The sequence below is a fragment of the Hyla sarda genome, chromosome 11 (genome assembly GCF_029499605.1).
Source record: "Hyla sarda isolate aHylSar1 chromosome 11, aHylSar1.hap1, whole genome shotgun sequence".
Taxonomy (NCBI): Eukaryota; Metazoa; Chordata; class Amphibia; order Anura; family Hylidae; genus Hyla; species Hyla sarda.
Genome location: NC_079199.1, coordinates 86,498,820 through 86,526,591, shown reverse-complemented (window position 1 = coordinate 86,526,591; position 27,772 = coordinate 86,498,820). Strand labels below are relative to the sequence as shown.

The following is a 27,772-nucleotide window of genomic DNA, read 5'->3' as shown; positions in this document are numbered from 1 at the left end:
AAAATTTTTTCACATATACAATATGTCTACTTTATGTGTGCAACATAAAATTGACGAGTTTTTACTTTTGGAAGACACCAGAGGGCTTCAAAGTTCAGCAGCAATTTTCCAATTTTTCACAAAATTTCCAAACTCACTATTTTTCAGGGACCAGTTCAGGTTTGAAGTGGATTTGAAGGGTCTTCATCTTAGAAATACCCCATAAATGACCCCATTATAAAAACTGCACCCCCTAAAGTATTCATAATGACATTCAGTCAGCATTTTAACCCTTTACGTATGTCACAGGAATAGCAGGAAAGTGAAGGAGAAAATTCACAATGTTCATTTTTTATACTCGCATGTTCTTGTAGACCCAATTTTTGAATTTTTACGAGGGGTAAAGGGAGAAAGTATATACTTATATTTGTAGCCCAATTTCTCTCGAGTAAGCACATACCTCATATGTCTATGTAAAGTGTTCGGTGGGCGCAATAGAGGGCTCAGAACCGAAGGCGTGACAAGGGGATTTTGGAGGGTATGTTTTTCTGAAATGGTTTTTGGGGGGCATGTTGCATTTAGGAAGCCCCTATGGTGCCAGAACAGCAAAAAAAAAACACATGCCATACCATTTTGGAAACAAGACCCCTTGAGGAACGTAACAAGGAATTAAGTGAGCCTTAATACCCCACATGTGTTTCACGACTTTTGCATATGTAAAAAAATAAAAATAAAATTTCACTAAAATGTGTGTTTCCCCCCAAATTTCACATTTTTGCAAGGGTTAATAGCAGAAAATACCCCCCAAAATTTGTAACCCCATCTCTTCTGAGTATGGCGGTACCCCATAAGTTGACCTGAAGTGCACTACGGGCGAACTACAATGCTCAGAAGAGAAGGAGTCATATTTGGCTTTTTGAGAGCAAATTTTGCTTGGGGGCATGTCCCATATAGGAAGCCCCTATGGTGCCAGGACAGCAAAAAATACCCACATGGCATACCATTTTGGAAACTAGACCCCTTGAGGAACGTAACAAGGAATAAAGTGAGCCTTAATACCCCACACGGGTTTCACGACTTTTGCATACGTTAAAAAAAAAAAAAATTCATTAAAATGGGTGTTTCCCCCCAAATTTCACATTTTTGCAAGGGTTAATAGCAAAAAATATCCCCCAAAATTTGTAACCCCATCTCTTCTGAGTATGGAGGTACCCCATAAGTTGACCTGAAGTGCACTACGAGCAAACTACAATGCTCAGAAGAGAAGAAGTCATATTTGGCTTTTTGAGAGCAAATTTTGCTCGGGGGCATGTCGCATTTAGGAAGCCCCTATGGTGCCAGAACCGCAAAATAACCCCCACATGGCATACCATTTTGGAAACTAGACCCCTTGAGGAACGTAACAAGGGGTACAGTGAGCATTTACCCCCATTGGTGTCTGTCAGATCTTTGGAAGAATGGTCTGTACAACATTTTTAATTTGCACAGCCCACTTTTCCAAAGATCTGTCAGACACCTGTGGGGTGTAAATTCTCACTGCCCCCCTCATTACATTCCGTGAGGGGTGTAGTTTCCGAAATGGGGTCACATGTGGGGTTTAGTTTTTTTTGCGTTTGTCAAAACCGCTGTAACAATCAGCCACCCCTGTGCAAATCACCTCAAATGTACATGGCGCACTCTCCCTTCTGGGCCTTGTTGTGCGCCCCCAGAGCACTTTGCGCCCACATATGGGGTATTTCCGTAGTCGGGTGAAGTTGCATTACAAATTTTGGGGGGCTTTTTTCCCTTTTACCTCTTGTCAAAATGAAAAGTATAGGGCAACAGCAGCATGTTAGTGTGAAAAAATTATTTTTTTACACTAACATGCTGGTGTAGACCCTAACTTCACATTTTCATAAGGGGTGAAAGGAGAAAAAGCCCCCCAAAATTTGTTAGGCAATTTCTCCCCAGTACGGAGATACCCCATATGTGACCCTAAACTGTTGCCCTGAAATACGACAGGGCTCCAAAGTGAGAGAGCGCCATGCGCATTTGAGGCCTAAATTAGGGATTTGCATAGGGGTGGACATAGGGGTATTCTACGCCAGTGATTCCCAAACAGGGTGCCTCCAGCTGTTGCAAAACTCCCAGCATGCTTGGACAGTCAACGGCTGTCCAGCAATACTGGGAGTTGTTGTTTTGCAACAGCTGGAGGCGCCATTTTGAAAACAGTGGCGTACCAGACGTTTTTCATTTTTATTTGGGAGGGGAGGGGGGCTGTGTAGGGGTATGTGTATATGTAGTGTTTTTTACTTTTTATTTTATTTTGTGTTAGTGTAGTGTAGTGTTTTTAGGGTACAGTCACACGGGCGGGGGATTACAGCGAGTTTGAGCTGCCGCGCAAAATTTGCTGCATCGCAAACTTGCAGCCTGATACTCACTGTAAGCCCCCTGTCCATGTGAATGTATACTGCACATTCACAGGGGGGGGACCTCCAGCTGTTGCAAAACTACAACTCCCAGCATGCGCAGTCTATCAGTGCATGCTGGTAGTTATAGTTTTGCCACAGCTGGAGGCACACGGGTTGGGAAACACTGAGTAAGGAAAAAGACAATGTTTCCCAACCAGTGTGCCTCCAGTTGTTGCAAAACCACAACTCTCAGCATTCTCAAGCATGCTGGGAGTAGTAGTTCGGCAACATCTTTAGAGACAGATGTTGCCGAACTACAACTCCCAGCATGCTGGGAGTTGTAGTTTTGCAACATCTGGAGGACTAGTTTGTAGACCACTAATACAGTGGTTCCCAATCTGTGCCCTTCCAGATGTTGCAAAACTACAACTCCCAGTATGCCAAAACTGTCCAGGCATGCTGGGAGTTGTAGTTATGCAACATCTGAAGGGCCAGATGTTACAGAACTACAACTCCCAGCATGCCTGGACAGAAAGGGCATGCTGAGGATGTGTAGTTTTGCAACATCTGGAAGGGCACAGTGGTCCCAAACTGTGGACCTCCAGATGTTGCAAAACTGCAACTCCCAGCATGCCCAGACGCCAAGGGCTGTCTGGGCATGCTGGGAGTTGTAGTTTACAGGGTCCCATTACAGCAATGCATGTCGCTTTACGGCGACGTGCATTGCTGTAAAGGGCCCGACCGCGGCTGAAGATCTACTCACCTGTCGCCGCCGCCGCCATCTTCCTCGCCGGGATCCGGGTCTTCAGGGACGAGGTAAGTACCGGGGCCGGTCCCCAGCACTCCCCCGTCCCCCGCAGCGTCCTCCGGTCTTCCTCCCGTCCTCTCCGGACTTTCAGGGGCCGGGCAGGACGGGAGGAAGTAACCGCCCCCCCTCCTGCGATTGGTCGGTTAACTAACCGACAGATCGCAGGGGGATCGGAGGAGGTGGCAGGCTTGCCACCTCGCTCCTATACTCCAGCATGGTCCTGGCTGTCTGTGACAGCCGGGATCATGCGAAATTACCGGGCGGTCGGATCCCAGAGACCCGATCAGCCCGGTATCGCCGCAGATCGCAAGGGCGATTTCCCTTGCAATTTGCGGCGATCGCCGACATGGGGGGCCTACATGGCCCCCCTCGGCGTTTGCCCTGGATGCCTGCTGAAGGATTTCAGCAGGCATCCAGTTCCGATCTCTGCCCGGCGCGCGGCAGAGACCGGAAAACGCCAGGGCGTATGGATACGCCCTGGGTCCTTAAGGCCCAGGGTGTGAGGGCGTATCCATGCGCCCTGGGTCCTTAAGAGGTTAAACAAAAACCCCGACCCTCACAAATGGGGGTAGTTAAGGGTTAAATTAACTGTCCTATATTTTAAGTGGACATATAAGTAACATGTGACCAAGTATTATCGAAATATCTTCAGCCGTTTGGAAGTTATGCAGTAACATATATTTCCATTGACTTGTATGGGACTTTAAACATAAACCCCGCCCCTGGCAAATGGGGGTGAGTAAGGGTTAAATCACCTATCCTATGTTTGTTGTTGACATATAAGTAACATGTGTGCCAAGTTTCATGTTAATATCTTTAGCCGTTTGGAAGTTTTTGTGGAACATACATACACACACACACACACACGTTGAGTTTTTATATATATATATATATATATATATATATATATATATATATATATATATATAGATTAATGTTCTAATGTTCTAATTTGCAGATATTGTGTGAATATCCCCACTATGGCCCAGTGGTGGTATATTCCTATATTTAGTGCCAGGATATTTTATACTGTTATTTTATGTAAAATAAATAGATAAATATAAAACACTTTTCTGTAATTCTTGAAGTATCATTATGCACCTTTGTAGGTGAAATCTTTGAGGAGGGATTATACTTTATTCTATTTTGAAACTATTTTGGCCGGTGGGTTCCGGTACTTAATCACACTATCCTCAGATTTTTGGTTGTGAGCTGCACAGCGATTATACTTTATTCTAGATTTGTAAATTACTTCTATTAAAAAATCTTTACCCTTCCAGTACTTTTTAGCAGCTGCATGCAACAGAAAAAAATTGATTATTTTTTAATTTCTTTTTTGTCTTGTCCACAATGCTCTCTGCTGACACCTCTGTCCGTGTCAGGAACTGTCCAGAGCAGCATAGATTTGCTACGGGGATTTTCTCCTGCTCTGGACAGTTCCTGATACGGGCATCAGGTGTCCGCAGAGAGCACTGTGGACAAGACTAAAAAAGAAATTCAAAAAGAAAATAATTTCCTCTGTAGCATACAGCTGCTAAAAAGTACTGGAAGAGTAAAGATTTTTTAATAGAATTAATTTACAAATCTGTTTAACTTTCTGGCACCAGTTGATTTAAAAAAAATATATATATATTTTCCACCGGAGTACCCCTTTAAGTCAGAAACTTAGGATAGGGGATAAGTTGTTCACCACTGGGTTCACCACTGGACTACTCCTTTAAGGTAAGACTACTGATTGTTGGATTAAACAGTAAAAAGTGTCCCAAATTTATCAAACAACATGAGCTGGGTGTTGTAGTTTTGCAACATCTGGAGGTTTCAGTTTAGAGAATACTGTAATACATTATCTAAGAATCAAACAGTTTTAGTAAGTCTGAGCCTTTACATCAGCTTGTTTCTAATGAAACTTACACTATTCTGCAAGTCTGCAACTGAGGTTTTACAAAATAGATGCTAAAGTCACCAGACATGTTCAGCATACAGGCTACTGACATGTACAATAATATCCTTGTGGCTGCCAGACACCACTTACTGTGTCCCCCAAGATAACTCATTCACACTATGGAATCTCCGCCCGAATTCCAAATTCCATCTGCAAGGGGGTGTTAGAACTGCTCGCAAATACGCCCTCTGCATAGATTCATCATTCATGATGCATTTCATAGCAGATTACTCTTAATGAATGCACATGTTTATTCTTTCGGTGGAGTCTGGGGTCCACAATTTCTACAACAGAACATCCACCACGTAAATTCCATAGTGTGAATGGTGCAGCAGAAGAATCATATTTTCCAAGTGGGATTCCTCCCTGAAAATCCGTAGTGTGAATGGACTCTTAGGCCTAGGCAAATTGTCTCCTAGGCAAATCATTTCCAACCTTTTTATCCCCTCTGTTGTAAACATAAAGGCAATGGCCCTGATTTACTATTGTAAACCCGACATGTTTTGTCGGGTTGTGCATCTGATTCTCAGATTTTACTGAGAATACCCGAAAAAGGGTCGTGGCTGTAGGGAAAAGTGGGCATGGCCACCAAAAAGGGGCATGTCCCCAACATTTTCACAAAAACCTAGCATATTTACTAAGGTTTCCACATAAATTGTAGTGAATTGGAGCTGAGGAAAACCCTACAGATCAGAGCATATGTAAAAAAGCTAAATGTCCGAAAAAGTTCAAAATGTAGGGAAACCTTAGTAAATACTGTGGTGTCCCGGCACCGTATTTCATATTGTGCCTTAGTTATTAGTCCCCAAAGTCAGAGTCCCCAGGACTGTCGGGGTTCGCTTCCCTAATTAACCCCTAGTCGCCCCTTAGTAACTTGATATTTATAAATATTATCTATGTAAATATGTATATGGTGTTACTCACTTGTTTTAGCATCGCAGGACCTGCGGGTCATGTGACACAGTTCAGAACTCTATGGTATGTTGAAGGACCTTAGGTGGTTCTTGAGTCACGTGTTTCCCACAATGCCGTGTAACGGTGAGTGACAGTTGTTTCGGACCAATCCAAAACGGCCCGCCCCTGCCCATATAAGGGAGCTGCGGCCATTGATCGCTCTCTTGGGTTGCTGTCACTGAATGAGGTAGGACCTCCGTAACTTTCAAGTACGTTTACCAGGCCAAAGCCTTGCGGCCTCGGCCTATACCACAGCGGTTATATATATATAATTCCCCGCTACTCTCCGCAAGATCACTGGACCTAAACACACCCCTAAATCCAGCGGATCTATGCAACGGAATCTCCCTAAAGCTGAATTAAGCTTATCTGATCTCAACAAACTGTCAATCGCTGCTCAACTACAAATAGACTTTGTTCATGGACTGTTATTGCTATTGTCTGCTTCAGAAAATCTTCAGTAAAAGTTCCTGCAAGTTTCAGTTGACAGTGGTTGTGGACAATCCATTTATTACGCATTCACCTATCGTTCTTGGGAAGGGTGGCGATAGGCCCAGCACCATTACAGTATTTAACCCTCACCCTGGCGTCACGAGTGACAAGGGTTAACAACGCCCTTTATAATTCAAGAAAAGCAACACCCCAACTACCCTATATCCCCTACAAGGTCACCACAATACCGTGGAAAAAAATTGTAGGGAATTAAAACCCACAAAGAAAACTCCACTCTAATGTAAATCAGGGCCAATGTCTGGCAATCACCATTGTTGGAATACCAGTAGATCCAACAACAGCAATTACGTATTTCAGGGCTCAAGTCCTGCAGGAATGCATGGGAACTAAATTCCTGCTTTTTTTTCATAGCCGAAACACCGCTCCAATTAGAAGGACCAGCCCTTGAGTGAAAATCTTGGGTGAGTTCCCATTCTTTTTTTCCCCCAGGATTTGACTCCTGATGTATCTGTATGACTGTCATTTATTGTCACTGAGGGGTAGAGTTCCTCTGTTTATATATCTTGTCAGTGATCCAGACATGTGATGACTCAATCATCTCCCTCTCCAGGATCATCTGATGACGTGACTCAGACGCAGGTTACTCTCTATGTTGTGGTTCTGAAGAAAATTATATGGCACCGTACTGTGTTAGGCTGGGTCCACACTACGTTTTGTCCCATACGGGAGCGCATACGGCCGGAGGGAGCTAAAAGCTCGCGCTCCCGTAAGTAACCGTATGCGCTCCCGTATGTCATTCATTTCAATGAGCCGACCGGAGTGAAACGTTCGGTCCGGTCGGCTCATTTTTGCGCCGTATGCGCTTTTACAACCGGACCTAAAACCGTGGTCAACCACGGTTTTAGGTCCGGTTGTAAAAGCGCATACGGCGCAAAAATGAGCCGACCGGACCAAACGTTTCACTCCGGTCGGCTCATTGAAATGAATTACATACGGGAGCGCATACGGTGACATACGGGAGCGTGAGCTTTTAGCTCCCTCCTGCCGTATGCGCTCCCGTATGGGACAAAACGTAGTGTGGACCCAGCCTTATTATGTGAAGAGTGACAGTGAAGAAAATAGAAAAGACTAAAAACGAAATATTACTTAATTGCTTAAATAAAACTTTACTCATTGAGACTTATTAGTACTGAACCTAAAAATTAAGGAAGGAAATGTTTGCCATTACAGTATTTCTGACTCACATTAAATTCTAAATTAACCGCTTAAGGAACAGGTCTATTTTGATTTTACTGGGCAATTCTCATGACAGAAATCAATTGCATATCCACATGTATAGCTGTTTACATAACTCTGAAGTTACACATGCACAACTTTAGAGCCCATGCTATCATCCTATAGTATGTGTTTGGCATAAGGCAATATATGATATACAAAACTGCGTTTTTTTTTTACCAAATGCAGTATACTGGAAATGCATTAAAATAAATATGTCATCCATCTTGTATGTATGTTGTTCCATCCAGTCTGCTAGACAAGGGGCTGTCATTCCACTAAAGAGGTTGTCCGGGATTAGAAAAATGCTTTTTCTTGCAAAAACAGCACCACTCCTGTACACAGTGTATGTCTGGTATTGCAGCTCGGCAGAAATGGTGCTGTTTTTGCAAAAAAAGAAATAGTGGTTTTCTAATCCTGGACAAACCCCCTAAAGGGGTACTTAGCCCCTAGACATTTTAACCCCTATCCAAAGCATAGGGGATAAGATGTCTGGTCCCCCGCGATCTCGGATGCGGCACCCCAGATGCACAGAGCACACTTCGCCCCGCGTCGGATGACTGGTGATGCAGGGCGGAGGCTCGTGACATCACAGCCATGCCCCTTCAATGCAAGTCTATGGGAGGGGGCGTGACAGCCATCAGGCCCCCGCCCATCGACTTGCATTGAGGGGGCGTGGCTGTGACATCAGGAGCCTCCGGCGCTGCACCCGACGCTCTAAACGAACACAAGGTGCAGCAGGGAGATCGCAGGGGTCCTCAGCATCGGGACCCTGCAATCAGACATCTTATCCCTTATCCTTTGGATAGGGGATAAGATGTCTAGGGGTGGAGTACCCCTTTAAAGAGAAAATGTGGTAACCCCTAAAAAAATAAGATCACATTATCATGAAATAGCTTAGAGTTAGATCACACACCTTTGTGGCATGTGGGGGTGCAATGCAGGGCAGATGTTGTAACCCTGGAGGTGGATGTTATTATCCCCTTAACGACCATGGACGTAAATGTACGTCCTAGTTTGGCGATTGCGCGGATGTCTGCCATTAACCCCTCAGATGCCGTGATCAATACAGATCAAGACATCTGCGGCATTGCGGTACTTTGATTGGATGATCGGATCGCCCGCTGCACTGCCGTGGCGATCCGATCATCCAGCATGGCGGCCGGCGGTCCCCTCACCTGGCTCCGGCCGTCTCCCGGGGTCTTCTGCTCTGGTCTGCGATCGAGCAGACCAGAGCAGAAGATCACCGATAATACTGAGCAGCGCTGTGTCCTATGCATAGCACTGCACAGTATTAGCAATCAAAGGATTGCTATAGATAGTCCCCTATGGAGACATAAAAAGTGTAAAAAAAAAAAAAATAGTTAAAATAAAAAGTAAAAAAAAAGTGAAAAATCCCCTCCCCCAATAAAAATGAAAATTGTCCGTTTTTCCCATTTTACCCCCAAAAAGCGTAATTTTTTAAAATAAACATATTTGGTATCGGCGCATGCGTAAATGTCCGAACTATCAAAATATAATGTTAGTGATCCCGTACGGTGAATGTAAAAAATTGAAAAATGCTCCTTTTTTGTCACATTTTATTAAAAAAAATGTATTTAGATTTTTTTTTAAGCGGGACAAAAATATAAAAGTATCTAGCCATGGGTATCATTTTAATCGTATTGACCCACAGAATAAAGAACACGTGTCATTTTTACCGTAAAGTGTATAATGTGAAAACAAAACCCTCCAAAATGTGCAAAATTTTGGTTCTCATTGAAATTTCCTCCCTAAATTTTTTTGGGGGGGGGTTCACCGTACATTTTATGGTAAAATGAGGGGTTTCATTACAAAGTACAATTGGTCGCGCAAAAAACAAGCCCTTATATGGGTCTGTAGATGGAAATATAAAAGAGTTATGGATTTTACAAGGCGAGGAGGAAAAAACGAAAACACAAAAATAAAATTGGCCTGGTCCTTAAAGGGGTACCCTGCTGCCCTGTGTCGGAAGCTCCGCTCCCCAGCGTCCGGAAGTTTATTGTTCCGAATGCTGTGTGCGGGCTTCCGTGTTCAGGGCCGCCCCTCGTGACGCCACGCCCGCCCGTTCGTGACGTCATGCCCGCCCCCTCAACGAAAGTCTATGGGAAGGGGGCGTTTGTAAAATTACAAACGTGTTACACTAAAAAAAAAACGTGCACAAAGGATGCGGTCTATAGCAAGCCCTTCTCCGACAGGAGAGAGGCCCCCCAACAAACCTTACCCTTCACCTCTGGACTAAAAGGTACCTGCGAGGTTCCAGGTTCGATGTCCCTTTTAGCAGAAGCTACTAAGGAACCACAAATGCTCCTGGAATCCCCCTTGTCGTTAGCCAAGGTATCTGCCTGCAGAGCTGTAAACTGTCGGTACCTTTCCCATGCAGGAGTACCTGGGGTTTTTGCAGGTTGGTGAGGAACCTGATGACCACACACACCTCCCCAAGACCTCTAGGAGGGACACCCAGAAGAGCTACCGCATCCTAACAATCCTGTGGACACACAACACGCAAAAAGTGACACAGTGACAAAAAAGAAATAAATAAGTGAATGTGCGCAGATATACTGCCCGGACTGCCCGGAAGTCAGAAGACCGGGAATCAAGAGGTGAGTGCCACAAGGTGCAGAGTTCATAGTGCCAGTGCTTCCACTCAGTGTGCCAATACTCCGAGTGGGTTTCGGCACCTCGGGGGCTCTAGACTCTCTCAGTCTTATGTCAAGACCCGGAGGTAAACAGGTCCAATTGGGGCAGCCGTTGAGCTGATTCCTCAGAACCAGCCCCGAATGCCCTGGTACTCCTGCCCCCTCCATGCAGCATCCATCCTACATCAGTGGCACAGACTAGACCACTGATAAGAACAGATACTACACTTGATCTTAGCAAAAAGGCCGAGAAGCGATTCTCATATCTCGGGAATGGAAGGGCATATCAAGTCTGTCATGACAGTACAGTCCTAATTTTTGTTTGGAGGTTGGCCACAGGTCCTCTTTACAGTAGTTGTCCAGGATTACATTAAAGAATCCACTTTTATCCAAACCAATGCCACTCTGGTCAACAGGTTGTATCTGGTATTGCATTTTATTTCCATTCACATTTACTCAATCGGTGTTAACCTCTGCTTTACATTCCTAACAGATCGGGGACCCTTGCAGCCATTAGTCAGAAATATTTGCTGTTTTTCAGTCTCAGCTGAAAGTCATGTAACTGGCTTTACCTGTTTCAGATAAACATCAAGCTCGAGGAGACTGAACAGCCACCCAGCACCCACTCATGTGTGGTCGTATGATACTTGCAATCTCCTTGCCATAATCCATGTTTTTATATGAAATATTTATACAGATATCACACATGTTGCATAAGAAAGTAACTCGATTTACAAAACAAGGACACTTGGCATGAGTACAAAGTGCAATATTTTGCCAAAGATGGTTTACTATTACCTTTGATCTCATTAGTGCCGGATTGTAAAACAGTCTGGATTATCAATTCAAAGACTTAATCTTAATCTTATATTTTATTTGTCCTTAAAGTATTAGGTTAAAATCCACTCAGTCAAATCCTAGTATCAACAGGAAACTAAACACTGGTCCTTACAACATCAGATTTGGAGCAGACTGGGTGCAGCATGAATTGCCTGCTCAGTTGCACTGAGCATTTAGTTTTAGTTATTTAGCATTTAGTTAATAATAGAATAGAGCATAAGTGTCCGATCGTTGGGGGGGGTCTGGTCCGACCGCTGGGACTCCGCATCATCTTTCATATGGGACCCCGGCTTGGCCTCGGCTCTGCTCCTTGAAATGACATTTGTTACCCAGCACGTCAGCTGGTCAAAACATGCCCCCTTTATTCATCTCTATGGGAGAGGCAGAGACGCAGCTTTCGTGTGTCTCCGCCGCTGTCATAAAGATGAATGGAGGGGGCGTCTTTCGACCAGCTGATGTGCTGGGTACGAAACACGCATTAGCAGAGCCGGGGGCCCCTTACGGAAGATCAGACACTTGTACTGCTGATAGGGGATACATTTTTTTCCGATGGACATGTTCTTCAATATCATGTGTGGTTAAAAATCCATTTAACCACTTCTCATGGCAGATTTAAGGAGGTATGGAGAAGGCTCCAAAAGCCCCTCCCTCCCCTCTGTGGTGTAACTGCAAGGAGCTGTCATGTTGCCATGACAGCCTGTTGCCATCTTTTGGCTTCAATGGCTGCTGTGACAGATCTACTATTACAGCCTGCAGTACTAGTAAATTGCTTAGTTAACAGATCCTTGCAATACATAGGTATTGCGTTGATCTTTATAAGAAATACAATTATTGCCTATATTTCTGTGAAGATCTAAAAAAAAAATATTTTTTTTATATACCCCTGAAAAATTCAAACCAAAAAAATATAAAATAAAAAATTAATTAAGATGCAAAAAAGCATACTTAGTATCACCGCAGAAGTGGTACTGTTAAAGGAGAACTTAGGTGCAAATCTTTTAACTTTTCCTGTGCCCGGCTGCAAATACAAAAAAAACTAAAAACTTTAGCTCACTTTCTATGTTCCCCCATTGTGTCGATATCAGCATCCTGTTCCTCTGCTGCTGCTTGGCTCCCTGCTTCTTAGGCTCGGAACGTCCCATTGCAGTCAGCATTATCACCAGCCGCAGCGATGTCCCGCCTCGGCCGGTGATAGGCTGAACGCACTGTCAAGTGAGGGGCCCGGGCAGCAGGGAGAAGGCGGTTCCCAAGCTCCTTACATGACAGTGCGCTCAGGTTATCACCGACATCGATATCGGTGGAACAGAGGAACGTAGGAAGGTGAGTTAAAGTTTGTTTTTTTAGATTTTGAAGCCCAGGCACAGGGAAAGTTAAAAGATTTGTGCCGCAGTTCTTTAAAAACTACACATCGTGTCCTACATACAGCCCGGTATATGGAAAATAAGAAAGTTATAGGGGGTAAGCAGAGGGTCAGCAATGCACTATAGCAACACGCAGCACTTAAAGGGGTTCTCCACCATAAGGTGATTTTAGTAAGTACCTGGCAGACAGTAATGGACATGTTAGGAAGGGTCATCGCTTGTCTTGGGGCTAAATGGCTATGTTGGGAGATTACCATAGCACTGTGGCTAGCTTTTTGTGAACTGGTATTTCCTGTTTTACTTTTATTTTTTCACTACAAATCCCAGAATTCCATTTTCCTCCCTCCCACACATCAGCCACCTCACCCATTGAAACATAAATGAGCTGCATCCATTCAAAAGACCTGAGGTTTTCAATCAGGGTGCCTACAGCTGTTGCATTAGTTGCAGATTGATCTCTCTCCCACCAAGTTGAAGCAGACAGGTACCTGTCATCAGCTGACTAGTGAGTCAAGTCTCGGCCACATTGCAACCTGGGAAAAATCTGAGACAACAGTCATTTTGTATGCTGTTAAAAATAAATATTGGGGTGAAAATCACAGAAGAATTGTGAGAAAACAGTCACACACAGATACAGACACTATATTATGAACTACACTAACTTTACAGCCCCTGTAGCATAGTCAAATAAAAAAAATTCCTGGAATACCCCTTAAACACAGACACTTTTCATTTCAATTATTTCAGCCCCATGAAAGATTGATGATACAGAATTCTGAGCCATTAACGCAGAGATAAAAGTGGAGAAGGTATCAATTTAGGCAGTGTTTCCCAACCAGGGTGCCCCCAGCTGTTGCAAAACTACAAATCCCAGCATGCCCGGACAGCCAAAGGCTGTCCGGGCATGCTGAAGTTGTTGTTTTGCAACAGCTGGAGGCACCCTGCTTGGTAAAAACTGGCATGAGGAGAATGGGATTGATAGATTTAAAAATAAATATTATAGAAATCATAATTTCTATACATTTTCAGGTAAAGTTCTTCAATTACTTCCATAATGGATCTCTTTTGGGCTCTGTTCTGAGTCAGTGGTTCCCATGCAGATTCAGTCTTATTTGATGGGAAAAACAGCTGTGTCAGGGGCAGGTGGTATCCTCTATACTAGATCCAGGACTGAGCCAAATTACATTATAAATAGAAAAAAACAATGCTGATGTTGCTTTTTCTGTAGAATTTCAGTGTGCAGCATGGCGGTGTTGTTACTACTGCAGTCTGATGGTGTCGTGCCTATGTAGATGTGACCATCCCAGCCAGTTGTTGACCACAGAAATGACATGTCATTCATGATGAGGACCTCCATATAAATAGTGAGTATATTACATTTCATGAAACATTTGGCTTCTATTTTAAGGGGGCAGAAAACCTCCCTTATTTTTACATGTATGTTAAATCAGGAAATTTCTCCTTCTTCTAATGGAGCTTAATATCCACGATATGTATAATACATGAGAATGTATAATACATGAGAATGAAGCCACAGAACATTTCCTGTGTAATACCTATTATGTGTAATTATTACAATGTACAGATCTTAGCGGTGTACTAGCAAAACTGTTACCAGATATATTTAACCAATCACTGGTAACGAGAGTCATCCTAGAAGATTGGAAATTAGCAAATGTGGTGCCCATTCACCAATAGGTAATAGGGATGATTCGGACGACTATAGGCCAGTAAGCCTGACATCAATAAGGGGGGGGGGGGGGGGAATTAACCCCTTAAGGACCAGGCCAATTTTCACTGTAGGACCAGAGCGTTTTTTGCACATCTGACCACTGTCACTTTAAGCATTAATAACTCTAGGATGCTTTTACCTTTCATTCTGATTTCGAGAAAAATAAACATTCTAAATAAATAATATTTTGATTCACATATACAATATGTCTACTTTATATTTGCATCATAAAGTTGACATGTTTTTACTTTTGGAAGACATCAGAGGGCTTCAAAGTTCAGCAGCAATTTTCCAATTTTTCACCAAATTTTCAAAATTGGAATTTTTCATGGACCAGTTCAGATTTGAAGTGGATTTGAAGGGCCTTCAGTAAGTGTGTTAACCCTTTAGGTGTTTCACAGGAATAGCAGCAAAGTGAAGGAGAAAATTCAAAATCTTCATTTTTTACACTAGCATGTTCTTGTAGACCCAATTTATGAATTTTTACAAGAGGTAACAGGAAAAAAATCCTCTCAAAATTTGTAACCCATTTTCTCTTGAGTAAGAAAATACCTCATATGTGTATGTCAAGTGTTCGGCGGGCGCTGTAGAGGGCTCAGAAGGGAGGAAGCGACAATGGGATTTTAGAGAGTGAGTTTTTCTGAAATGGTTTTTGGGGGGCATGTCACATTTAGGAAGCCCCTATGGTGCCAGAACAGCAAACGAAAACCACATGGCATACTGTTTTGGAAACTACACCCCTCAAGGAATGTAACGAGGGGTACAGGGAGCCTTAACACCTCACAGGTATTTCACGACTTTTTTTTATTAAAGTCGGATGTGTAAATGAAAAAAAAAAAAAATGTCACTAAAATTTAGTTTTTCCCCCAAATTTTACATTTTTACAAGGGGTAATAGGAGAAAATTACCCCCAAAATTTGTAACCCCATTTCTTCTGAGTATGGGAATACCCCATGTGTGGACGTCAAGTGCTCTGCTGGCGCACTACAATGCTCAGAAGAGAAGGAGCGCCATTAAGCTTTTGAAAAGAGATTTTGTTTGGAATGGAAGTCAGGGGCCATGTGCGTTTACAAAGCCCCCCATGGTGCCAGAACAGTGGACCCCCCCCACATGTGACCCCATTTTAGAAACTACTCCCTCACAGAATTTAATAAGGGGTGCAGTGAGCATTTACACCCCACTGGCTTTTGACAGATTTTTTTGAACAGTGGGCTGAGCAAATGAAAAATTACAATTTTCATTTTCACGGACCACTGTTCCAAAAATCTGTCAGACCCCTGTGGGGCGTAAATGCTCACTGTACCCCTTATTACATTACATGAGAGTTGTAGTTTCCAAAATGGGGTCACATGTGGGTATTTATTGTTTTGCGTTTATGTCAGAACCGCTGTAAAATCAGCCACCCCTGTGCAAATAACCAATTTAGGCCTCAAATGTACATAGTGCGCTCTCACTCCTGAGCCTTGTTGTGCGTCCACAGAGCATTTTACGCCCACATATGGGGTATTTCTGTACTTCTGAAATTGCGTTACAAATTTTGGGGGTCTTTTTTTCCTTTTACCTCTTGTGAAACTAAAAAATAAAGGACAACACCAGCATGTTAGTGTAAAAAAATTTTTTTTTTACACTAACAGGCTGGTGTAGACCCCAACTTTTCTTTTTTCATAAGGGGTAAAAGGAGAAAAATCCCCCCAAAATTTGTAGTGCAATTTCTCCCGAGTACGGAAATGCCCCATATGTGGCCCTAAACTGCTTCCTTGAAATCCGACAGGGCTTTGAAGTGAGAGAGCGCCATGCGCATTTGAGGACTAAATTAGGGATTGCATAGGGGTGGACATAGGGGTATTCTATGCCTGTGATTCCCAAACAGGGTGCCTCCAGCTGTTGCTAAACTCCCAGCATGCCTGGACAGTCAGTGGCTGTCCGGAAATGCTGGGAGTTGTTGTTTTGCTACAGATGGAGGCTCCGTTTTGGAAACACTGCTGTACAATACGTTTTTCATTTTTATTGGGGGGGGGGACAGTGTAAGGGGGTGTATATGTTGTGTTTTACCCTTTATTTTGTGTTAGTGTAGTGTAGTATTTTTAGGGTACATTCCCACTGGCGGCGGTTTACAGTGAGCTTACCGCTAGGAGTATGCGCTGCGGCGAAAAATTTTCCGCAGCTCATACTTGAAGCAGGAAACTTACTGTAAACCTGCCCGTGTGAATGTACCCTGCACATTCACATGGGGGGGGGGGGGGGGGGGGGCAAACCTCCAGCTGTTTCAAAACTACAACTCCCAGCATGTACTGACAGACCGTGCATGCTGGGAGTTGTACTTTTGCAATAGCTGGAGGCACACTGGTTGGAAAACTTCAGTTAGGTTCTGTTATGTAACTCAGTATTTACCAACCAGTGTGCCTCCAGCTGTTGCAAAACTACAACTCCCAGCATGTACTGATCGCCGAAGGGCATGCTGGGAGATGTAGTTATGCAACAGCAGGAGGTACACAACTACAACTCCCAGCATACCGAGACAGCTGTTTGCTGTTAGGGCATGCAGGGATTTGCAATTTTGCAACATCTGGAGGGCTACAATTTAGAGATCTCCAAACTGGGGACCTCCAGCTGTTGCAAAACTACAAATCCCAGGATGCCCTGACAGCAAACTGCTGTTTAGGCATGCTAGGAGTTGTAGTTTTGCAATATCTGGAGGGCCACAGTTAGAGATCACTGCCAGTGATCTCCAAACTGGGGCCCTCCAGCTGATGCAAAACTACAAATCCCTGCATGCCCTAACAGCTGTCTGGGCATGCTGGGAGTTGTAGTTTTGCAACATCTGGAGGGTTACAGTTTAGAGACCACTGTATAGTGGTCTCAAACTGTACCCTCCAGATGTTGCTAGGCAACCTACCGGCTTCCGTTGGATCCAGGGAGCCAGCCGCAAGACATTGCCGGACTTCGATCTCCTCCGGTGGTCGCCCGCAGCCTCGCCCGCGGGGTAAGTGGACGTTGGCGCCGATCCTCTGTCGGTTCCACGTTCTGCCACGCCTATTGTGGGTGGGCAGAACGGGGAAACCGAAAGTAAAGCCCCCCACCCCCGATCTGCTATTGGTGGTCGCGTCTAGACCACCAATAGCAGAGATAGGAGGGGTGGCACCTCTGCCACCTCACTCCTATGCCTTCAGGGGGATCGTGGGTGTCTTGGACAACCGCGATCCCCGTTATATTCTGGGTCACCGGGTCACCATAGACCCGTATGACCCGGAATAGCCACAAATCGCAAGTGTAAATTCACTTGCGATTTGCGGCGATCGCCGACATGGGGGGGTCTGATGATATGGGGGGGGTCTGATAGATATCAGCAGTCACCCCCGTCCGGTCCCCGCCCGGCGCGCGGCAGGGACCGAAATTCCCACGGACTTGTAATTGTAATTGACTTGACTGAGGCAGCCACGCTTGAATTAAGTAATTGACAGACTTGACTATCTTGACTGCACTTGGACTTCTGTAGTTTCCCCACTGGTTTAGTTCCTACCTTGCAGCTTTGATTTTCACTACGGGTGCAGGGGTTAATTTGCAATAGAAGCGTGGTTGCAGGACTAGGCCTCAGGCCTCCTTCTGGATCACACAGACTCCTCAGATCCTCACTTCGCTGTACCTCAGCATGCACCTGGACAAGAACTAGAACTGACTAGCTTAACTCTGACCACGCTATATAAGGGGACAGTTTAGAGAGATCCCATTGGTCACCGACAAGCCACCTGTTCACCTTGCATACTCCCCTTGACAACAAAGGTCCTTAGTAACACAGATTTAACAGTGCATATAAAATACATTATATTAAATCTGGTATAACAATACATTAATAATACTTTCTTTAATGTAATAAAGAGAGTTCTAGGGAGAGGGGACCCATGATGGACATTAAGCTGGATCTACCATACAGGATGGGCAGAAGTACAGAGGAATACATGACTCCTGTATTGGGTCACCACAAACTCCCCATCTAGAAGAAAGCTGTCCTCAGCATAACATCCTGGATGCAGATATAGTGGAATGGTCTAATGGGCCTGGATTAGAACACACAATAGTTCCTGGGGCATTTTGAGGAATGTCCTTCTCAGGGTAATAAACAAGGGTGTTAGAGTTCATGTGGCACTTGTACAAATGTCCTGACATACTCCATTGAACCGGATGAATAATAGGAGGAAATTAACTGTTGTTGTAGCGGTTTTGTTGTGTGTACCTTTTGTACTGACACTTAACCCTTTAATACTGTACCAACATTTTAAGTATATGAACATGTTTATTTACTGACTATACATAAACATTTATGAAACTTTATACATATTAGACACATTATATGACATGACACATTTCGGATCGGGCTGCCAGAGGCTTTTTACCCAGATGCCTTTGCTAACGGAGCCCATCAGTTTGTTTGCTACTTCTCCCCGTAACATAATATTGTTTGAACATACTGACAATATACTAGACAATGACATATGTGCAATAACATTACACCTTACGTTCTATTTCCAGGTTATCAGGTTCTTTCTGTGGCCACTGAGAAAAGTCCTGCGCACAGTGGACTGGAAAACAGTTAGTGTTGACATGGACTGAGTACAGTGGTCCCTCAACATATGATGGTAATCCGTTCCAAATGAATCATCGTTTGTTGAAACCATCGTATGTTGAGGGATCCGTGCAATGGAAAGAATAAGAAGTTATACTCACCTGTCCCCGCCGTTCCAAACCCGTCACCGCTCGTCACCGCTGCCCTGGATGTCGCCCTCCATTGCTGTCGCCGCGTCCCCGGGGTGTCCCCGACGCTCCGGATGTCTCTGCTTCCCCGGGATCCTCGCTCTCCGTCGCCGCCATCACGTCACTATGCACGCCGCTCCTATTGGATGACGGGACGGCGTGTGGGACGACGTGATGACGACGAAGGAGAATGCCGGCGATGCAGGGGATCCCGAAGAGGATGCTCCGGAGCCCCGAGGACATGTAAGTGTTCATCACCGCAGCACATGGGGCACAGTAAACAGCTATCCGGCGGCAGCTGAAGCAGTCTGTGTCATGAACTCTGGGTGCTATAACCTACACAAAGCCTTTGTACTGTGTGCAGATGGTGTGTACAGCATTGTTTTTACCTTATTTCTGCCGGCTTTATCACCCCAAAAATGCTTTTGATCACAGCCACACACAGTCGGATAGGCGTGGCGGCGGCGGGGCATAGCGTACCCTGTGTAAGCGCTGGGACCGCTGTGTGATTGAGGGAAAGTGCACAATGAGGAGCTGTGTAGGATTTTTGCGCCTGGTTACAGCTGCCGCCCATTCCCCTCGTGCACACTGGACCGGTGTGTATTCTACAACCTCTCCACTCTCTATGGAGTGTAGAGGGTTAAGAAGATAGCCCCTCTTGACCGCTCGTCTGTGCACCAAGATAGTACCAACGTGGTGGCAGTCCATTAGCGTGCCGAACCCTCTGACTTTATCAAATTTCAACACAGTGGCTCTTCGACTTTCTAGGGGGGGCTCTCTGGGCTGTGGGTGATCCAGCATCTGGATGTACATGTTTTCTAGATGCTTTGTGTGGAAGTTCTTTTGGGCCATATTCCCTTCTTCTCTGCCCCCTCATCTCTGCCAGTATGGCAAACATACGGGCCTCTCTTTCAGTCCTCTCTGACAGGGCCGCAAGGACTAAGGGATGCTCTTTTCCGGGCAGGGGCAGTAGGTACTGGTGCATTTACAGATTAGTTGCGGCTCATCGCCGAATACCCAGTCTGGGAGTGGGGGTGACTTGGGGTGTACTGTTGGCTGCTGGACCTGAGGGACAGACCCAGGGCTGGAGCTGGGCGAGGCAGTGGAAAAGGCGGCCTTCGCCAGGGTACTCACTCCAGATTCCTCGGTATAGATCTCTGTTCAGGATCACCAGGTCCGATAGTGGAGTGGAAGCCTCACCAGCAATGCTTCACAGGATGATGGGGGCGTTCTGCCCTCAGGAGTCGCTGGCCACTACTTGTCCTCCTTCATCAGCGGGGCCTTCAGACATGCTTCTTCTCCTTCCAGCGACAGCTTCTGCAGCCGGTCCGCAAGCTCTTGGAAGACTTAAGCTTTGGCCGCTGCTACTTTTTGGGCGCTAGGCGCCATCTTGGGATTCACGGGCCTCGTGATCTCTCGTGCCTCCACCATCTTACTCCGTCCGCTGACTTCCGGCAAACTGAAGAGGTCTGGCTGCACTCCGCTTCTTATACCGGTCTTCGGCAAGATGGCTGCCAGCTGGAAGTTCATCATCAGAATGACTCGGCGGTGCCTCCTCTACAGTCGGTCCTCCTGCAACAGGAGGTGGACCCTTTTGGTTCCACTTTGGATTGGGAACCGAAGCTTGACTTTCACGGCCAGGAGCGGGAGCTGATTTTCACAGGACTTCTTTGTGCACTTCTCCTCCAGCAGTTTAACCCTTTCAAGTATGGTGTCAGACATCTTGGTACGCAACATGGCCTCAGTACAAATCTTGCACGTGATGAACACAAACTTCTTGCAGGCACAATAACCAGAATAAACTTCTTCTTCTTCTTCTCCCCCTCTTTCCACAAGCACCTTTCCACATATGACTTTTAAACAGAGACAGTCCCGAACTAAATTTGTCGCAATTCTGTTGCACTGATGTGCGTTTTTTTCTGCAGAACTGGACACAGTTTAGACTGGGGGGTACTTTTGTATAAGGCACACACTTGTATCCTGTTCGTAAGATGCCAAAAGTTGTGGTGATGGGTATGGAAGGGCATATGTTATTTACCTTTTGTGATCGTGATGCCAGGGCGTGTGTCAGGATCCGGAGTGGTATGCGGGTAGGCACAGGTAGTGGATCCTCTATGTCAGTGAGGTGATGGCGTGGGCCGTACCAGGGGAACGGAATCTAAGGGGTTACTGGTTTTCACCAGAGCCCGCCGCAAAGCGGGATGGACTTGCAGGGGCAGGTAACCCCCAGGTCGTTCCACCCGATAGCGACTCAACCTCACTGACTGCTGAGTCAGGCGCGGTACAGAAGGACTAGGCAAAAGGCAAGGTCAGACGTAGCAGAAGGTCAGGGCAGGCAGCAACGGTTCGTAGTCAAGGGCAACGGCAACGGTCTGGATACACAGGCAAAGGACACACGGGAACGCTTTCACTGGCACAAGGCAACAAGATCCGGCAGGGACAGGAAGGGGAAGTGGGTTTTTATAGTGTTGGGAGTGCTTGCAACTAATTGGGCCAGGCACCAATTAATGGTGCACTGGCCCTTTAAATCTGAGAGACCCGGCGCGCGCGCCCTAGAGAGCGGGGCCGCACGCGCCGGGACTGAGAAGGAGGACGGGGCAGGTGAGAGACATGGGGCGCGATCCGAGAGCGGGCACATCCCGTGCCTCGGATCGCGTCCCCCCCAGTGACACGGGAGCAGCGCTCGCGGTGCCGACCGGAGCGCTGCATGTAGAGGCACATCGTGAGCGCTCCGGGTCCCGCTGCCGCTCTGGCGTGACAGCGTGGTTTACCTATTTCACCACCCAAGGTATAGCCGATTATTCCTGGGCCAGGCACGGGGCAAATAATCACTCCGACGCAAGGTTACAGAACAATGGCTCTTTACTGAGGCAGACAAGGGGTTACACTCTATACAGTTCAGTTCAGCACCAAGGAGATGCAGGGTGAACTTAGGGAAGCTTATCAGCTTGCTGGGACTTGTTGTTGTAATTGACTTGACTGAGGAAGCCACACTTGAATTAAGTAATTGATAGACTTGACTATCTTGACTGAACTAGGACTTCTGTAGTTTCCCCACTCGTTTAGTTGCTACCTTGCAGCTTTAGAGAAAAAGAGAAGAAAAACACAAAAGTGCTCCTATGTGCAGAACCGATTACTAAGTAAATGCTGTTGTGCAGTTGTTGTATATGCTAACCTTCTTAGGTTGTGCAAGGAAAGGCACAACACTCATCAAAGCAGATCACAATGGTAGTAATTTCGGCTGCTGCAGACTTCCCACACTAACTTGGCATACAACTGATGGGAGAAATCACACAACGGATATTGGAAGTAAATATCCGTGCTGCCAGTGTAGTGATAAATTCAGACTTGACCAGGAATGGTAAGAGTAACTGTTTTATTAACACACAATGCGTTTCTGGGCTGAGATGGCCATTTCATCAGGTGTGCACAAAAACAATAAAATGGTCATTTTATAAAAGATCAATGGGGTACGTCATTAAGCGGAAATGACATCTCCAAAGGTACTCCCATCACTAAAAAAATATATAACTTGGTACACATATAACATAAAAAAGCATTTGGCGTAAAAACAAGAGAATAGAGAAAGATGTACCCATCGTGTCATTATAGCAATCATAAAGATATATTGCACACAAAAAAGTATAAACCACATGAGTTACATTATATAATTGTTTTTTCAATAGTTTCATTTAACCCCTCAGGGTATAATGAGTTAATTTTAAATATCCAAAAGGACTCTCTATTAATAAGTTGTTAAAACGGTTTGGGCAGTTTGCAGAAATGGATTCAATTACACATACCGAGAGACCTAGATATGAGATAAGGTAATGTGTCGAGAGACACTATGAAGCATAAATTTTGTATTTAAATTATGTCGGTGTTTATTTAATCAGGCACGTAGGGTCTGTGCTGTTCGCCCCACATACTGTAGCCCGCAGTGACAAGTTAATAAGTATATTACATAAACAGAAGCACAGTTATTATATGTTTTCAATGTGAAAATTTCACCTGCAGACCAAGAGCAAAAAGTTTTTATTCCCTCTGCAGGTATCATTGCACAACAGAAGATTCTAGGTTTATTGCACCTGTGTGTCCCTAATTGTAGATGTAATTGGGTCTTGTGTACAATGTCTAGTGTTGAGCGGCATAGGCCATATTCGAATTCGCGAATATTCGCGAATATATGGACGAATATTCGTCATATATTCGCGAATATTCGCATATTCGCGAATATTCGCGTATGCGAAAATTTACATATGTGATAATTCGCATATGTGAAAATTAGCATATGCAAATGTTCGCATATGCGAAATTCGCCCGCCAGTCTCACACAGTAGTATTAGAGCCTTCTTTACACCACACAAGCTGGAAGCAGAGAGGGATGATCACTGTGATGTGTACTGTGAAAAAAAAAAACAACGAATATTCGTAATTACGAATATATAGCGCTATATTCGCGAATTCGCGAATATGCGATATTCGCGAATAATATTCGAATTGCGAATATTCGCGAGCAACACTAACAATGTCATCCATTTCATAAAGATTTTTTATTCTGCTATGGGCCAAATGGTTCTGGAGTGTTTTAGCTCTACGGAGCAGGATTTTTAGGTATAATATCCTTTAGGATGGGATCCAGTAATAAGACTGGTCAATGTTTACATAAAATCTTCCTGATATTTGAAGTCCCCGTATTGTAATTAGTGATAAAATAACATTTCCTTTTTCAGAGTAATATTGATCTTACTTTCATTTTTTCTTTACTTTTATTTCTATTTTTATTCACTAATTCTTTCTGTGGTAACTTGCTTACTTTTTGGAAAACATCCATTAGAACCTTTTTAGGGTACCCCTTCTCAATAAAACGATCACGTAAAATATTGGCTTGGGATGTAAAATCAATATCTGGACTACAATTTTTTTCTTACCCTTTGGTATTGTCCATAGGGTATATTCTTTACCCATTTTGGGTAATGGCAACTTGAATAATCTAAAAAACTATTGACATCCACTTTTTTAAAATGGGGTTTTGTTTGTACTGTGCCCTTAAAATCTTACAAAATTTCCAGATCCAGAAACACCATTTTGTCACATGAAAAACTGTGAGTAAAAACCAGCCCCCAATCATTATTGTTAACATGTTATACAACTTCTAGTGCCTCAGGTTCACTCCCCCTCCTTATAATGAAGAGGTCATCGATAAATCGTTTTATCGTTTTTTTTGTGTGTGCAATGTATCTTTGTGATTGTTATAATGACATGATGGGTACATCTTTCTCTATTTTCTTGTTTTTATGCCATATGCTTTTTTTTATGTGATATGTGTACCAAGTTATATATTTTTTTAGTGATGGGCATATCTTTGGAGATGTCATTTCGGGTTAATGACGTACTCCATTGATTTTGTGCACGCCTGATGAAAGGGCCATCTCGGCCCAGTTGTGTGTTAATAAAACAAGTACTCTTACCGTTCCTACACTACACTGGCAGTGCGGACATCTCCTTCCAATATCTGTTGTGTGATTTATCATACCTTGCAGCTTTGACTTTCACTACAGGTGCAGGGGTTAATTTGCAGTAGAAGCGTAGCCTCCTTCTGGATCACACAGACTCCTCAGATCCTCACTTCGCTGTGCCTCAGCATGCACCTGGACTAGAACTAGAACTGGCTAACTGAACCCTGACCACGCTATATAAGGGGGACAGTTTAGAGAGATCCCATTGGTCACCGACAAGCCACCTGTTCACCTTGCATACTCCCCTTGACAACAAAGGTCCTTAGTAACACAGATTTAAGGTAACAGTGCATCTAAAATACATCATATTAACTCTGGTATAACAATACATTATTAATACTTTCCTTAATGTAATAAAGAGAGTTCTAGGGAGAGGGGACCCATGATGGACATTGAGCACGATCCTCCAGACAGGATGGGCAGAAGTACAGAGGAATACATGACTCCTGTACTGGGTCAACACAGGTTTACTTCAGGGAGATCATGTCAAACTAATCTTATTGATTTTTTGACTGAGTGACTAAAATAACAGATAGCGGAGGTGCAATAGGCATCGCTTATCTAGATTTTAGTAAGGCTTCTGACAGAGGGTTGTAGTCAATGGAGAATATTCAGAGCAAGGTCTTGTTACCAGTGGGGACCTCAGGCATCTGTACTGGGACCCATTTTGTTTAATATTTTCATCAGTGATATTGCAGAAGGTCTTGATCGTAAGGTGTTGGTCTTTTTGCTGATGACACAAAGATATGTAACAGGGTTGATGTTCATGGAGGGATATGCCAAATGGAAAAGGATATGGGTAAACTAGAGGAATGGTCAGAACTCTGGCAACTAAAATTTTATGTGGATAAGTGCAAGATAATGCACCTGGGGTGTGATAACCCAAGGGCAGAGTATATAATATGTGATGCAGTCCTAACCTCAGTATCTGAGGAAAGGGATTATGAGGTCATTATTATTTTATACTTAAAGGAGATCTGTAGTGAAAAATGTTCTTAATCCCCTGTGTTCGGGCTTCAAAAAGTGACAAAACAAACTTTAACTCACCTTCTGAGGTTCCCCTGTTGCGCCGATATCGGTGTCCCGGTCCTCCAGTGCCGGTCTTCTTCCTGCTTTCTGTGGATGATCAGTCATACTGCGCTTAGCGTATTGCCAGCCGCAGCAATGTCCGGCCTCGGCCAGTGATATGATGAGCACACTGTCATGTAATGAGCCAGGAGAAGGTGGGGCCCAGGCTCGTTACCTAACAGTGCGCTCAGCCTATCACCAGCCAAGGCGAGACATCGCTGCGGCCGGCGATATGCTGAGCGCAGTATGACTCATCGTCCCCAGGAAGCAGGAAGAAGTTCGCCACCGGAGGACGAGGACACCAATATCGGCGCAACGGGGGAACATCAGAAGATGAGTTAAAGTATGTTATGTTACCGGTCACAGGGGATTATGAAACATTTACACTACAGATCTCCTTTAAAGTAGGTAGGCAGAGCAGCAAGAAATGTTTGCAGACTGCTTGGGTGTAAAGGGAGAGGTACAGTATTAGCAGTAGAAAGAGGGAAGTGCTCATGGGTGTATAGGTAGAGGTATTAGCAGTAGTGGGAAGTGCTCATGGGTGTATATTGAGATATTGGCAGTAGAAAGAGGGTGCTCATGTCACTGTACAGAACACTGATGAGACCTCACTTGGAGTACTTTGGCAAGTACTGGATACTAGATCTCCAGAATTATATGGATACAGTACATTGGAGAAAGTTTAGAGAATAGCTCCTAAACTAGTACATAGATTGCAGGATAAAAAACTTACCAGGAAAGGTTAAAAAGGTACTCCAGTACTAGTGGACTAGTGGTCATCACGCCCCCTTCCATTAATGTCTATTGGAAAGAAGGAGATGCAGCATTTGCTTATCTCTGAAACTCCCGTAGAGATATATGGAAGGGGCGTGTCATCCATAGCTTGGAAGAAATACGTATCAACAAGGTAAAGGAGGAGAGTAGATATAAAAGAAATAAAACTACCACAAGAGGACGTAGTTTTACATCCCGCCCCCTCCCATAGACTTAAATTGAGTGGGCGGGACGTGACATCACACGGGGGCGGAGTCGTGACGTCACGATACTCCGGCCCTGTGGTCGTCACGCTTCACACTCGGAGCCTCCAGCGCTGCGGAGAGCTCACAAAGGTGGATGCGGAATGACAGATTGTGGGGGTCCCCAACGGCGGGACCCCCACGATCATTCATCTTATCCCTATCCTTTGTATAGGGGATAAGATGTATTAGGGCTGGAGTACCCCTTTAAGTATTACTTTACTAAGAGAGAAGTGGATACATGGAATAGCCTTTCTACAGATGTGGTAGCTGCAAATACAGTGAAAGAGTTTAAGCATGCATGGGATAGGTATAAAGCTATCCTTCATATAAAGTAGGGCCAGGGACTATTCACAGTATTCAGAATATTGAGCAAACTAGATAAGCTGAATGTTTCTTATCTGCCAACACATTCTATGCTTCTATGTTATAATCTAATGCTGCAGGAATGGTTCTTAACCCCCCTGGCGGTATGATTATGTCAGGAAATTTGTACCAAAAGCGGTACAATTTTTTGCATGGAAATTTGGCGTTATGTATTGTAGGCCTACAATTCTTAGTAATTACTTACTTAAACCTGACCAAACAAGACTCTAGTAGACGTGATAAAGTTTGAAACACAAAATCATGAATTTTAATCTAATAAATTTTTTTCAATAATATAATGAAAAATAATGAAATTTGTCAAACAAAGAAAATTCAATAAACATCCTGAGTGTGTTAAATTTTAAAACATGGGACTGCACAAAGTCTGACGTCACAATCAGGACAATGAAACCTGGTTTCTTTTTTGGACTTTCTTTCCATTGCTATGTCTCTTTGAGCAGCAAACTACGCACATCCTGGTAGGTGCTGCCTTTTTTGCGGTTGGCGGGATGTAGTCCATAAAGTGACGACCAGTTCTGGGTTGACAACGTCAACAGCACGACGTCCAGGTCTGTTCTCAACTACTGATGGCGTCTGGTGGTTGACAAAAATCCTCTCAGCCACCTTCCAGATGAACTCGGAATGAACAAGAGGCTTGTCACT

General features: G+C 44.5%; 1 protein-coding gene and 1 pseudogene across 8 annotated transcripts in view; one reads left to right on the top strand and one right to left on the bottom strand.

Annotated features, from left to right (window-relative positions):
- ANXA9 (annexin A9) overlaps positions 1-27,772 on the top strand; it is a 113,039-nt gene that overhangs the window by 27,396 nt on the left and 57,871 nt on the right. For 4 of the 8 annotated variants that reach the window (XM_056545700.1, XM_056545701.1, XM_056545704.1 and 1 more), the window contains one exon: positions 13,888-14,023. The exons of 2 other annotated variants lie outside the window; for them this stretch is intronic. The gene's annotated coding sequence lies outside the window, so the exon portion shown is untranslated. Of the gene's footprint in view, positions 1-6,972; positions 6,988-13,887; positions 14,024-17,368; positions 17,375-27,772 lie in introns of those variants that run through there. 2 more of the 8 variants (XM_056545702.1, XM_056545703.1) reach the window with 2 other exon arrangements.
- On the bottom strand, positions 10,606-10,716 carry LOC130296059 (U2 spliceosomal RNA; annotated as a pseudogene).